Here is a 16,342-nt window from a genome sequence, read left to right on the forward strand (position 1 = left end):
AGCACTGACTCTTTCGATGCAGGCTTGGATTGAAATGGTATTTGTTTTCTTTCGGTTGCCTCAAGCATGCCGAGTCTAGCTTGTTTGGTGTAACGGAATTGTCCGAAAAGCGAAACTCCCGTCTCCCGCCCATCTGGTGTACGGGGGGGTCAACTCTCCCGCCCATCTGGTGTAGGGGGGGTGGGGTCAACTTTGATCAAGCACACTTAGTGTAAATGAAAGAAACGGATACTATTTTGATGCAGGCTCTGCTGCGAAGGCTGGTATTGATTGCCTTCAGGTGTTACGCCAATTTCCCGCCCCCTAATTTCATTGGAAGTCCAGCTCGCTAAAGAGAAATGAGGCGATGTGTTTTTGCACTTGCGCAGTTGGACTCTTGATATATTGCATCAATACAGCGAGGTAAATGCAATGCACTTGACTGCATCGAAAAACAACCTATTCTATGTGGTAGACTTTCACGGATTTCTCCAAGGCCTTTCTCTCCTCTTGCTCTCTTGAACGCACATGCATATATATTATACATAATGAATGAGTATTTATATGCACGCACAACCTTAAAAGCTGCAAAAGAGTATACAGAAAAACAAGTCAAACAATAGGAGATTTTAAGTTATTGCTGTCCTTGCCGTGTTTCCTTGCCCGCCTTTTTTCCGATCTTACAAAACCCACCAACATCTGCAACGTCCGCCAAAGACGCTAAACTGGCTTGCTTTTAGTTGTACTGGTGTCATCTCTTACAGGCTTTTTCGTGTGCCAGATTTGCGCCGTGTCGCGGTCTAGAAGGCCCACGGACTGATTCTAGTACAGGCTGAGAAATTACGTATAGCCACAAGCCAAATGCAGCTAGATATATTTTTTTGTCAAATCTTGTCACTGATAGATGCTTTAGAAATCTAGTATGGAAGGTGTTTTGTATCCAGACACACCGGTTTTGGCTTGTAGAAATTCCGAGCGACTGGGTGAAATTTGTCCTTTCACCTTCCACTGTGCCAGGTAGAGCAAAGATTTAGTTTCACACCTTGCTTTGTTCCTTTGGATGTTGCTGCTCGGTCTTTTAGCTCACCGTGTTTTGTTGGTCAGTTCTCAAGTGCTAGTTTCAAATGGATGTGGTTCACGTAGCATGGCTCAGTCTCCTCCTGCTGCACCCACTGTATCGCTACTGTAACTAAACCAGGCGAAGGCCGCGTCACGATGAGGGATCGAGTGCGTTATCGGTTATTTGACCTGCCGTCGGCCATCTGATAGGTGGAAGTCGTGCAAAACAGGTTTCCTACACAGGTTTGGAAAATGGAAAAATTGTAGACTTTCCTTAAGAATATGCCTCGGCTATAGAGGAATGTGGTATATTATACAGTCACTGCCCTGCAAATGTATACATCTCAATTAACACATGTCCGTTATTTTCACATACAGTCAAGCAATCAGTGTCTGGAAAAATGATCATGTAGAAATCCTTGGAAAAGCTAAGAAAAGCGGAAGATAACATTTTCTGGGCAGTGTGGACACATCTTAGGTTTTTCTCTGGACCCAACATCACATGTAGTGAAGAATCTCTAATGTTTATATAGCTAGACTTCAATCCTTTCAGAGGCCAAGGTACTCTGTATTTCCACTGGATTCATGTAGCGCTGGTGGTTGATGGTATGGTAGTTCCACAGCTGATTCCCTGGGTTTGGTCCAAGTTATGGTTCTGGTGCTTGACGCAGTGCTGAAAATGCCCTTCAGATGCGTGGTCATGGAAACCTTCATTTTGAATCTTCAAACTGGACATAGTGAGCAGGGAGGCCATCCTTCAACCAGAGGACTCTGGTTCAAGCTTGTGTTTTGGCATGCATTCAGCCTGCTGAAGTCGTCTTTGAGCAAGGCAGTGAATCCCTGCAGGGGGTTGATAACATATCACATCCTGACTAGATGCACCACCACCGTCCTAGATGTATAGCACCCTAGGGTTCAAACCCCCATGGTTTGGACCCTAGGGTGCTGTGAAGAACCAGACCTCGTGATGCTGGTTCCCCCGAGGGGAAAATAACACCGGCCAAACCATGGTCAAGTTTCTCTATTCTCTCTTGTATACTCTCTCTCTCTCTCTGCCAGCCGCTTTGGTAGGTCCATCAGTGGTTCCACTTTTAACCGGGGGGCGTTACAAGCCACTGTCTCCAGTGGACCAAGTAGCGTTGTTTTCCAGGGAGTCAAAGCAATGGAAGTTCATTTCATGGGGACTTTCTGGGCTTTTATACCCAGTCTCCATCTCCAAGCTGTCCGCTGGTTTTGAGACTTTCCCAGACCTGACCTCTTCCTCTGGTGTACCTGTGTGTTCAAACGATATTTAAAATCTTCCACGTGTGTTGCCTTATAGCTGTTCAACCCCAGCTGCACTCCAGGCCACGTTTTCCTCATCTTTACTCTGCTCTCGTCGTCATACTGAAAATGCTTAAAGGGAAAAGTGCAGCAACAAAAACAAAAACACCTTCCTTAATCTGCCGTGACTTGAAATTTTACAGTGTAGCTAGAAGAAAGACTACATTATCGCAAAACTGTAATACCGTCGGAATAAGTCTTCAAATCGCATCTGTCATCGTTTTTTTTGTTTTGTTTTTTTTGTTTTTACGCGGTGGCTGCTTCTAAACGTCGTGTGCGCGCAGATACGGACCGTGTGTGTACACATGGGCCCGTTTTCCATGACTTCTTTAGCGCAGACTAGGAAGATGTCGCCTCTTCTCCTGTCATGTACTGGATGGTTCTAGTCGTCGTCAATACTGTTTCAATACTGTTTCAATACTGTTTCAATACTTGCATAGGTTACATGAAGGCTTTATTCCAAAATGAGATGTCCACACCATTTGAACATCCCTGCGGTACTTTTTTAAATGGGCAGTATAGTTATTAACTCAAGTCGTTGTTTTGACAACATCACAGACTCCTATATTTTACAGATACTGAAAGATGTGCCTAAGATCTTTTCTTGCCAGACCCGTGACGGTCCGGGCAAGAAACGTCTCAGGGGCAGGGACTGACTGACTGACTGACTGACTGTCTGTCTTACTGACTGACTCCCCATTGTTGAAACATGCATGCTGAGTGATGAGCAGCAGCGGCAGCAGTTCAGGTCTGGCATACAGTAACTAGGCTTGCCTAGTGTTTTGTTGTTTTTTTCCCGCCCTCCAAATGGATATACATCACATTTTGGAATAGATCTTTTTGTCTACTCTGTATCGTAAATCTTTAACTGGTGGATAGAAGTGACTCTTGCAGTTAGATGTGTAAGGTTATTAGGCTGTTATAGGCAATGTTTTCAACAGTTATAGCAATGGAGTTTCTTTTTTTCTCTCTGTCATATGGGGTAGCACAACTCAACTTAGTGGCCTATCTTTCTACCAAATAGGGCTCTTGATTTTCCTTCTTTTTATGATTTTTATTTTTACCCCCCTCTTTTTGAATTGTTTTATACTTATACGTGATGTCATTTTAAGTGCTAGATGTGGCACTAATTGGGGGTTAAAAAGAGGAAGGATCATGTTAAAATGTGTGCTTAAAGATGTTTAATGAATTGAAAATTGTGCTTTTTCAAGCGTTTTTCTTCCCCCTTTGTACTGTATCTTAATACGTTTTTTGAAATATGCATTGATGTTAATGTGATGCTTTTTATTTGAATGCCATTATTTTGTGTTTTCTTTAGTCCAATATGGGTTTGATCAGAAGGCAAACTCCGACAGATGAATTTAAATGTGTCAAGACTGCAGTTTCGTCTTGTTTAATGCTAATATGAATTATGTCAATTGTAATGATGGTAATGACGATGAGGTTGATGATGATGATGATGATGACATTGTAATGTAGGCTATCTGAACTTCTGAAGCATGTTTTGCAAACCCTTATTGTACAGATTACGTATTCAATGTCATGTTACCTGTTATTGTTGTTGCTTTCTGTGTGTTTCTTGTACAAGGCTTTTAATTAAAAGCTCTTTGAAATGCAGTTTGTTTTCTTTGCCTTGTGTGTTCATTTTTGGTGGTATATTTGCGTAGACTTTTGGTCTGAGTGGATGTTGGGCAGTCAGAAAGACTAATTTAACAGCTAGCCTATGGAGAATCACAATATAACAATAATAATAGTGTCTCTAACTTCCATTTAAGATTAATTTGATCCTCAGCAATGATCACCAACTTAAAGCTGATTTTGTGAAATTTGTGATCTTGTAGTTCCCAGTTGTCCCACGGAGTGGCACTGTTGAGCCGTTTTGATCTACAGTATTCAGAGAGAGATCCACAGCTTTCTGTTGACTGACAGGCTGCAGCGGACTGCCTCGGGTTTCATCGCTGAGGGGTCTGTCCATTAGAAGTAAGATGTTTCACTGGAGAAGATCTAGTCTTCTCTGTGAGTCTCTGCAGGTGGGACAGTGCTGCTTCAGGCCTGGAGCAGGTCAGGCGCTCAGGAGGTTTTCTGCTACCTTTCTTTTTCACTATTATTTCCTGTTAGACTGTAGCCTACCTTGGGCCATCACAAGTGAATAACGAGCAGCGGCCCCCCACAGACACAAAAGCCCCTTTTTGGGACGTTTCTGGTGAAATTATGTAAATGCAAATACCAAGGTACTACAATACAATTGCATAAATGGTCATACAAGTTGTTGAATAACTTAACTAAAGGCCGTAGTGACTTGGAACCAAGCTTCACAGATATCGTTTCACCAATATAAAGTAGGCCCTACTTTATATTGGTGAAGCTTGGTTCCAAGTCACTACAGCCTACTTAGTAGGGGATTCCGAAAATTAAAGTCGTGTTTTTACATTTCTTGAATAGGTCAGATCAACATGGAACCAATTTCCGTCAGGTTATTTAGGGTGCTGAACACGTCTGTTTGGGTTGCAAATCGATCAGACCGTCCGTGCAGGAGATATTGTTGGTTAATTGTCATGGATTTTCTAACTGGCGATTGATTGTCGAATGTCAAATATCCTGACCCCCACCTTTTTCATGTAATTAGTCCACTTTCAAGTTTGGTGCTTGCAGATAAGGTCTGAGATGTAGGATATGTTTGTTCTGGGAGCTTTCGGCTGAGATCTTAATCGAGGATTGGCCCAAACCCAACATTTTTAACCTGACACCACTTTCGGTCTGGAACTGGCATGTCGGCTTAACGTGCACTACAGCTGGATCAGAAGGCTTTGTGGCCCAAATACTTTTGCTATGCGTACTGATGTTGTGTAATGTTCTTCATTCTCTTTAAATCAACTTTAAATACCTTACGAGTTAATAACTCAATAGAATAGCTGTTCATGTTTACCAGGAAATGTAGCCTAAGAAAATAGCTCGTCTTTTGGCAACCTAAACACACAGGTGAGTCCAAGTAAACACCATTGTTTTTGTGCAGTACCACTTCCTTGAGACAATCACTCTTGTCAGTTTTGCATAACTTAAACAGCCAGCGCCAGCCAAAACATTCCCTACAGGATTTCAGACTGCAGGCCAAGCATTTGAGGTTACATTCTTCCCCCTTGTCCACCTCTGAGAGCAGTTCATAATTAAGGTCAAATGAATATATTACAAAGAAATAAGTTTGGTCCACATCATTTTAACAATTTGAGACCGGACCCAGGAATTTGAACTTGTCTTGTAGTACCACCTAATTCAAACCAAATACTTGGGCCTTACCAAAATGTTAAATTTAAAATGCTAGAGACAGAGTAGAAGAGAGGCTGGCAAGCGAGACTAGAGACAAGAGAAGTTATTCTGGCACCTGAGAGCGTAGCGAGGCACACATCACCAGATAGCTAAACACTACTGACTGAAAGTAGCACTATGTAGATTAAATGATGAAGGAGCATAAAGCGGTTATCAACGTGCACTTATACGTCATACAGGCAGATGGAGCGAGATCAAAAGAGGTCTTGACTCATGCTGTTATCTAGCAGGTTCTAAAGGCATGGTGGCTCTTAACATGTCACTAACAGACCATGTGACTTCAAACAACCAATGAGCAGCATGCAAACTAACAGACCATGTGACTTCAAACAACAAATGAGCATGCAAATGTCTAAAATAGGCGTGCTAGGGGGGGCATGGTGGTGCAGTGGTAAACGCTATCGCCTCACAGCTAGAAGGTCCTGGGTTTGATTCCCACCTGGGACGCTGTGAGCGCTGAAGGAATGCGTGCCCGTCCGCGTGTCCTCGAGTGCCCGCCGCCCGGGTGGGGTCGTCAAAAGGGCCTTTCTGTGTGGAGTTTGCATGTTCTCCCCATGCCCCCTGGGGGTTTTCTTCATATAGGAACCCCTTCACCAAAACATGCAATATCCTGGTCGCTGATGTGGTCCCTCCTCTGGTCGTTAGGGGCGCCTGTTCGGAGGGAGGGGAACTCATTGGAATAGCGTGATCCTCCCACGTGCTATGTCCTACCGGTGAAGCTTCCCCTGTCAGGTGAAAAGAAGCGGCTGGCTACTGCCCATGTCTCGGAGGAAGTATGGGGCCAGTTTTGGCTCTCCCCAGATTGGCAGAGGGTGGAGCAGCAACCAGGATAAATACATTAAAATTAGCACTAACGGGGGATAAAAAATCGGTCTGACGTCATCACCTGTTTTTAGCCAAAGCGTATTTTTAGGACTTGGAGCCCAAAATAAGGTTATTTGTCAACAAAATACACTGGTGAACATTTTGGCTAATTAGCAGAGCAGGGAAATACATAGCTACACATGAAATATCTTAAAAATGACCAAATACACTGGAGGGGGGCTTTAAACAGAATTAAATGTAACATTTCAAATTAGTTTTAGTGAGGAGTATACTTTCCCCGCTATGTTGGCCTCTTACTTTCCAAGAGCAACACTCTCTGCTTTCCAGTGACGGCATATAATATCTTTATGCCTCCCCTGTCACTGTAGTCGAATGAAAACGAGCGATGACTCTTGCCCAAATGAACCGTTAAGAACTTTGATCTGGTGGACCAGACTAGCATATACATCACAAAGGAGAGGCTGTTTAACACTAAGTAGACACAGGAAATGGACTCAATTAAGAATTTTAAGCATCAACTTCAAATTACTCACCTTCAAAGCCCTCCACAGCCGAGCCCCCCCCTACCTGACTGACCTCCTCATCCCCCATCGCCCCTCCCGTACACTCCGATCCTCTTCTTCTACTGCCACCCTCATCACCCCCCCCATCCTGACTCAAAACCTTTGGTGACCGTGCTTTCTCCCGCGCCGCACCCCGACTTTGGAACTCCCTCCCCCAGACTGTCCGAGACTCTCCCTCACTCCCCACTTTCAAAACCCGACTTAAAACCTATCTGTTCTCCCAAGCTTACAACCTCCCCTACCCCTGACCACCTCTAACAAACCATCACCCTCCGCCCCCCCATCCCCCCCCCTGCCCCTCCCTCCTGTTATCTTCCTCTCCTCTACTTCTCCATACAACCTTGCCCTGAACCGCCACTGTTATTTGTACCTGTTCCCTGTATCTGTTGCCTGTTACCTGCATCTGTTGCCTGTTGCCTGTTTCTGTTGCCTGTCTGTTGTTTCTCTGTTAAGCGACTTTGGGTCTTGAAAAGCGCTATATAAAATAAATGAATTATTATTATTATTAAAGGAAAATAGCAAAGCTTGAGCAGAAAAATAATTTCAATACAGTCTTATGCACCAACAATAATCAACATCTTAACCAATGCATTCAATAACATAATCAGCACCATAATGGATTTGATTTCTTAACTCACTCACTTCACTTCTACCTCTCTTGCCGATTCACTTCCCAAAATCTCATGTTTACTGAACCATGTAAAAGATTGATCGCGTTGATTCAACCCAAATCAATCACACATGCATGTGGTGTGGTTAAATCCATCTGAATTTAATTCACTTGAAATTCACAGTCACAGTGTACTTTAATTAGTTACTGTAACTTGTATCCTAATAAATTGACTGTGTCTATATGTGGCCTTATTGCATCCGTTCTAAAAATAGCTTAGTTATACGAGTCACAAAACCACCCATTTCTCTACTCAGAGAGGCAATCTTCTTAATCGTTACCGGGAATAATACATTGGCTTGTTCACATCAAATTTACAGCCAAATAAAACCAATATTCTTAATTGTTACTAGAAAAAAATGCTGCCTTATTCAAATTAATTTATAAGCATTATAAAATGTTCCTACCAGATTTGTTGAGTGAGCTATCACTGAGTTCATGCTGTCCTTTTTTGGATGATTAGAAAAATACTCTTTTCTTAGAGTTGCTTGGCACCATCTTCCTTTCCCTTCAGTCGCCAGCTCAGTGGCCTTGTGGTCTGAGTGTCCGCCCTGAGACTGGGAGGTCGTGAGTTCGATCCCTGGCCGAGTCATACCAAAGACAATAAAAATGGGACCCATTTGCCTCCCTGCTTGGCACTCAGCATCAAAGGGTTGGAATTGGGGGGTTAGATCACCATATGATTCCCGAGCGCGGCGCACGCTGCCGCTCACCGCTCCCCCAGGGGATGGGTCAAATGCGGAGAACAAATTTCACACATTGTGTGACAATCAGTGGGACTTTACCTTTACTTTACCTTTGCCATAACTGCTTCTGGTTGGCTGGGGATTTTGGCATAGTATCCACCCGCCGGCGAAAAGAAGCCCTCTGATGTGTTTTTCCAGGCTATTTAATATTTATAGTGATTTTTTGGAAAGTCACTGTGGGTTCTCACCCTGTTGTGAAACAATTTCCTGTTTCCGCCGGAACACACCTATACCGCCCCTATCCCGTGTGCCATCCTTACTACAATTTCATCATACTGTCTGAATTGATCATTTCCACCAGACTCTAGGCTTCCTGTATTTCTCAACATTCACCCAAATATGGTCGGCACTGAGGTGTTTAAGGTCACGTTCGCTCCCTGACCTCGCTTATTTTCGCCAGCCCCACCTGTGGGGAGATTAACCTTGTCGCAACACCATACTGTTCCCATCCTGTGTGTGCGTGCCTGCGTGCATGTGTTTACGTGTACATGTGTGTGTGTTAGTTGGACCTCCATTTCCTCAAACCACTGGAGGCATTTACAGTAGGCTAGGCCCTGTGTGTGCGCCAGTGAGCTGACTTCAAGGCCCACACATAATCCCATTGATTGTACAGAGGCTGTTACAGATTCTCTAGTCTCGCTGGCCAGCCTCCCCTCCCTTCCGTGAGAGGAGTCTGGCAGCACGGAAACAGGCTGGGGGCATAAGCCCTCCCCTGCTCTACAGCTGCTCTCCCATTGGAACCGTCAATTTCGGACCTCCGCTCCCCGCTTATGAAGCTCTGTCATTGGCTCCGACCATGTCAATCAGAGCGGCTTCCGCTCCCTCCTCCCTGTGTGTCGCTGTAAATAGTCCCCTGCCGCCGCAGTGAAAACAACAATGCTAACTAACTAGCTGGCAAGCTAATGGTACATGCTGAAAATAGCAAGTTGGATTGTTGGAAACTAATTTCCAAGGGCACTGCCGCTAAGCGCCGCCCATCGCAATTCCGCAATGGAGACCTGCGCCGCCAGACTCGTCTCCCGGAAGGGAGGGGAGGCTGGCCAGCGAGACTACAGATTCTCTGAATATTGTTATTGATTAGGCTACTCACTGATTACTGACTATTGGTTACTGATTATTGAACATTGACACCTTACATAGCCTACAGTCTTACACATGGTTATAAGTGATTGCCCCACTATGATTCCAGATACACGCACGTGAATGTTACATGCTACATGTGAGTGTTCACTCTCTAGCTATGCTGCACCCCCTGCGCTGGATGTGTGCATGTTGCCACACACATCATTACCCTGCAGGCCATTATGTGTGTGCATGTGTCTGTGTGCCTATGCTGTGTGTGTGTGTGTGTGTGTGTGTGTGTGTGTGTGTGTGTGTGTGTGTGTTTATCCACCAGACACACTTAGAACACATTGATTACAATTTATAATCTATCGAACACATAAACAAAACCTGATCACTTATACTTAACTGATTATAAACCTTATGATCACTGAATTATATTATCATAATGCAATAGCTTCTAACTTCCTATTTTCTTCCTGCTCCGATGCTATTCAGATGCTGCTTCCTGAGCAGCATCAAGCCGTGGTGTCCTGGATGACATCACTCGTCCCCTGAATGTGCTCGTTGGCTTGCAGGATATGTGATCCCAAGTCACTGTGGGGTTCGAGGGGATGTGGGCGAAGCGTACTCATTTCAACACATGTTGAGAACCTTTCAAATCGCTGAGAGCCCAGGTTTGTGTTGGTACATGCTGTGATGTGAGATCGAACTTCTACGTCCAAAGACCTTTGCTATCTGGGTAATTGTTCTTCCTTAAATCAACTTTAAAGCTTGAAATACCTTACCAGTCAATAACGCAATAGAACAGGTTGGTCATGTTTACCAGAAAATGTACCAGATCTGTTCATTGCTATTCTTAAAAAAAGAAAGAAAAAGAAAACATTGAATCTTTTGGCAACCTAAACACACAGGTGAGTCCAAGTAAACACGCAGATGCCATTGTTTTTGTGCAGTACCACTTCCTTGAGACATCACTCTTGTCACTTTTGCATAACTTAAACCGCCAGCAAGAACACTTCCTTCATGATCTTAGGCTGCAGGCCAACTGATACTTTGGAGTTTGCACGAGAGAATCCAGGTTACATTTGTCCCTCTTGGCAAGAGAGAGCAGTTCATAATTAAGGTCAAATGAATATTATAAAGAAATATGGGGCTTACCATGATGTTAAATTTAAAAGGTTAGAGACAGAGCAAGAGATGTTATTCTGGCACCTGAGCGTGTAGCGAGGCACACATCACTAGCTAAACACTATGACTTGACTGAAGTAGCACTATGTAGATTCAATGATGAAGGAGCATAAAGCGGTTATCAACGTGCACTTGTACGTCCGTTTATTGAAGACATAGCACTTCCTTGTGGTCAAGTTAGTGTAAAAAGACAAAGCTTCTCCAAGGACAACACAGGCAGAAGGAGCGAGATCCAAAGAGGTCTTGACTCATGCTGTTATTTAGCAGGTTCTGAGGAAGGCATGGCTGCTCTTAACATGTCACTAACAGACCATGTGACTTAAAACAACCAATGAGCATGCAAACTTCTAAAATAGGTGACATTCATCTAGAAGGTGCTATAGAAACTCTTAAACAGAATGAATGCATGTAGCATTACACTCCCCGCCTGGGATTGAATACAATACCACTATTAAAGACTAAACACCTGTAGGATAAGTAAGAGTCCATGTAGGTTCAAGGTTCAAGGTTTTTCTTTATTTGTCTCCCTTGGGAGAAATTTGTCTTGGAGACAGGGCCACAGCTGCATACATAGAAACATTTGACAGAAAACACCAAAACCAAAAACATTGCATAATACATAATACATCATTGCACATACCCCCGTGATAAAGTGTCTCTAGTCATTTCTAGTTGTCATTAATCATTTTGATTGACAGAGGAACAAATGAGTGTTTATATCTATTATATTTGCACCGCGGTATCCTATATCTCCTGCCAGATTGCAGTAGTTCGTACTCAGGGTTCAGTACATGCGAGGGGTCGGATAAGATATTCCGAGCTTGTCTTATCACTGATTGCTCAAAAATGGCTTGGGGGGTGATCGGGGGGGTGGACATCCCCATGATCTTCCCAGCCATTTGTGCAAGCCTAGCAATTTGAGATTTGTATTTAACAGTCAGGTTGCCAAACCAGCTGGAAATACCATATCTCAGGATGGATTCTATACTAGCCCTGTAGAAAATCAACATAATATTCACACTGACTCCAAAAAGCCTGAGTCTTCGAAGAAAGTGTAGACGCTGATGTATCTTTGCGCAGAAAGTTGTAACATGCGTGTGCCAGCTCAAATCCCGATCAATCTGCACTCCTAGATATTTATAGGAGGAGACCTGTTTGATGTTATGGTTGTGAACCTTGATCATAGTGTGGTCTCCTATATATTGACCTGGGGTCTACGATGACCTCCTCTGTTTTGTTTACATTTATTTTTAAATGATGCTGATCGCACCATTCTATGAACCTGTCCACTCCAGATGTAGAAGTAAGATGTTTCACTGGAGAAGATCTAGTCTTCTCTGTGAGTCTCTGCAGGTGGGACAGTGCTGCTTCAGGCCTGGAGCAGGTCAGGCGCTCAGGAGGTTTTCTGCTACCTTTCTTTTTCACTATTATTTCCTGTTAGACTGTAGCCTACCTTGGGCCATCACAAGTGGATAACGAGCAGCGACCCCCCACGGACACAAAAGCCCCTTTTTGGGACGTTTCTGGTGAAATTATGTAAATGCAAATATCAAGGTACTACAATACCATTGCATAAATGGTCATACAAGTTGTTGAATAACTTAACTAAAGGCCGTAGTGACTTGGAACCAAGCTTCACAGATATCGTTTCACCAATATAAAGTAGGCCCTAGTTTATATTGGTGAAGCTTTTTCTTTCCAGCGCCCAGGGACCAACTTCGGATGTTGTCGTCACTGGTCGGATGATGATCTTCTGCATGTTTTTAGTGGGGGGTTATGTACGAAGGAACCCCCTGGGGAGCACGGGGAGAACATGCAAACTCCACACAGAAAGGCCCTTCCGACGAGATAACCCACCTGGGCAGTAGGCACTGAAGATATGGGGGGGACACAACTCCAGCGCCCACAGCGTCCCAGGCGAGAATCGAACTCAGGACCTTCGCTACCGACTGCGCCACCGTGCCCCAATTTATATGTATATGCATGTCGTGTTAAAGTTGTGTGAACTGTCGCAGTTTTTAAATGTAAACAGTCATCCATATAACAACATTATTTATTTATGCATTAATTAATTAATTAATTAATTAATTTATGTAGGCCTATTTATTTATTTATTTATGCAAGTATTTACGTTTTGTTCTCTCAGATGCTGTTATATGCTGATTAATGTTGAGTGCACTAAAACAATTTATTTTTCATTTGTTGTTTTTTACAAAGTTTAGTTTTTGATTAGGCTACCTGGGGACATTGTTGATAAAAAAAAATAACAAGTGCAATTTTATGTAGCCTATCATTTGTTATTATTAAATTGTTGTAATTTATTTTATCAGATGCAAAAAAACATGATATTGGCATTATTTATCTGCCATCGGCCGCCCTGCTCTTTAAAGATTAAACACATGTAGGATAAAAGTCCATGCCAGACTATCAGGTGTGTGGACTTTGAAACATTGATGCCAGCCTTTACATTCTGTGTTCTGCTTTGTAGTCTTGGCTTCGGTGGGCTCTGGCTCTGATGAGAGACTGCCATGTTTAGAACCTTTCAAATAACTGAGAGCCCAAGTTTGTGATAGTACATGCTGTGATGTGAGATCGAACTTCTACATCCAAAGACTTTGCTATCTGGGTACTGATGTTGTGTAATTGTTCTTCCTCTTTAAATTAACTTTAAACTTGAAATACAAGTCAATAACTCTCAGAACAGCTGGGTCATGTTTACCAGGAAATGTATTCTTAAAAAAAAATTGTTTGGCAACCCAGGGGTAGCGGAACGCATCTGAACTTGGAGGGGCCGGGGGCGTGGCGGGGGGCGTGTCAGGCCAGTCACTAGAGGTCACAGACACTCTAAGCTAGTGGTGTATTTACATGAACAAAGCCAGGTAATCCTCTTATTTGCCTGTAGTAGGCAGTAGAGGGAAATTAAATGGGGCAGGGTGCATGCATATTTTGGTCATGGGTTTCATGTGATGTCTGTATTGAAACATCTAAAAGTACAAATCTTATCAAATGACACATCACAACTTTTATAGCCAAGACTGCATAGCAGTGTGTATTTCTAAGCACCTGTTAAAAAGCAAAGTCCCGTAAAAACAGTAAGAGGAAAGCAATGAACAAATAAATTATGTCATGGGCTCAAACAATTGATTAATCGGACAGTCGGTTCATCATTAAAAGAAAGGATCACCGAAAGTGCCACCACACACTCTATAAATGTCACTGCATTCACAGCAGGGGTCATACACTGTATTGGCTATATAAAGAAAGCTATCATATTGAAAAATGACACTTTGCAAAAATGAAAATAGGAAGAAAAAAAAGTATTTACACACTACTGAAGTACACAAAAAAACTAAATGTGTGTGACATGTAATTCGGTAACCCTTTATTTTACAGGTACCCTAGTTACATATGAACTATTTGTAATTACACATGAACACCAAATGTAATTACACAGTAATTACCAATAGTTCTAAATTACATTCATATGTAGTTACATTGTAACATACCTGTAAAATGGAGTTAGTCTGTTCAACTGTAGTTCATATGTAGTTACATTGTAACAGACCTGTAAAATGGAGTGAGTCTGTTCAACTGTAGTTCATATGTAGTTACATTGTAACAGACCTGTAAAATGGAGTGAGTCTGTTCAACTGTAGTTCATATGTAGTTACATTGTAACAGACCTGTAAAGTGGAGTGAGACTGTTCAACTGTAGTTCATATGTAGTTACATGCTATCGGACCTGTAAAGTGGAGTGAGTCTATTCAACTGTAGTTCGTATGTAGTTACATGGTACCGGACCTGTAAAGTGGAGTGAGTCTTTTCAACTGTAGGTCATATGTAGTTACATGGTACCGGACCTGTAAAGACGCTCTGGCCTGGGACAGAGATTGCTATAACCCAGTGGTGGATTCGAACCACTGAACTTCTGATTGCAAAGCAGGCGGCTTTAACCACTCAGCCACGAGGGCTTTCCAAATTTCATGGTGAAGTTTAAGAGGATAACTGTATGTCAGTCAGATGTAGTTGCTGTCACTTCATAGCTTTGTTATTATACACAGAAACTTGGGGGAAAATATTGATACTTTATTTAGTTGTAGGTATGATTTTGTCCAGAATTCCCATACAAAAATTCTAATAAAAGTATTGTAGGTATAGAGGTAACAGTGAAACTATAATCAAAATAGCCATTCTTCTACATTCTAATTGTTAGCTTATTGTAAATGAGTCATTTCCCCATCAATTTCCCAATTTCTCAATTTGTTGGGGACCCAGTCGAAGCCCCTCAAAGACCCCTTTGGTCACCAGACCCCCGGATCATCTCTCCCCAAAGTCTATACCCCCCCCCCCCCCCCCCCAGTCTATAAATCCCCTAATCCGCATAAGGGGGGAACTCCCCCCCTATTTTTATTTTTTTCACATTAATCAATATTGCCTGTCTTTCAAGCTACAACTAACAAAGTATCAACATTTTCCCCCAAGTCTATGCTTATAATAACAAAGCTAGGAAGTGACAACTACATCTGACTGACATACAGTTATCTGCCCAAACTCCACTAAAAGTTGGAAAGCCCTCGTGGCTGAGTGGTTAAAGCCGCCTGCTTTGCAATCTGAAGTTCAGTGGTTCGAATCCACCACTGGCTTTTAGCAATCTCTGTCCCAGGCCAGAGCTTCTTTACAGGTCCGGTGGCATGTAACTACATATGAACTACAGTTGAATAGACTCACTCCACTTTACAGGTCCGTTACCATGTAACTACATATGAACTACAGTTGAATAGACTCACTCCACTTTACAGGTCTGTTACCATGTAACTACATATGAACTACAGTTGAATAGACTCACTCCACTTTACAGGTCTGTTACCATGTAACTACATATGAACTACAGTTGAATAGACTCACTCCACTTTACAGGTATGTTACCATGTAACTACATATGAACTACAGTTGAATAGACTCACTCCACTTTACAGGTCCGGTACCATGTAACTACATATGAACTACAGTTGAATAGACTCACTCCACTTTACAGGTCTGTTACAATGTAACTACATATGAACTACAGCTGAATAGACTCACTCCACTATACAGGTCTGTTACCATGTAACTACATATGAACTACAGTTGGAACAGACTCACTCCATTTTACAGGTCCATTACAATGTAACTACATATGAACTACAGTTGAACAGATTCACTCCATTTTACAGGTCTGTTACAATGTAACTACATATGAACTACAGTTGAACAGACTCACTCCATTTTACAGGTCTGTTACAATGTAACTACATATGAACATCACCAATTACTATTGGTAATTACTGTGTAATTACATTTTTGTTGTTTATGTGTAATTACAAATAGTTCATATGTAACTCGGGTACCTGTAAAATAAAGGGTTACCTGTAATTCTTCTCTTTGATCCACTGTGTGATATCTGGGATTTCCTTAGATCTAAGCTGCATCAGTTTATACAGGTTGCCCCACTCAAGGCCGTCTATGGCAATACCATGGCCCATCAGAAAATGGAGAGAAGTCAGCTGTGTAATTAAAGCGCTTTTCTACTGACTCCCTGGTTAGCTTGTAGCTGGGTGTCC

This window comes from Poromitra crassiceps (genome assembly GCF_964638095.1).
Source record: "Poromitra crassiceps genome assembly, chromosome: 4".
Lineage (NCBI taxonomy): Eukaryota > Metazoa > Chordata > Actinopteri > Beryciformes > Melamphaidae > Poromitra > Poromitra crassiceps.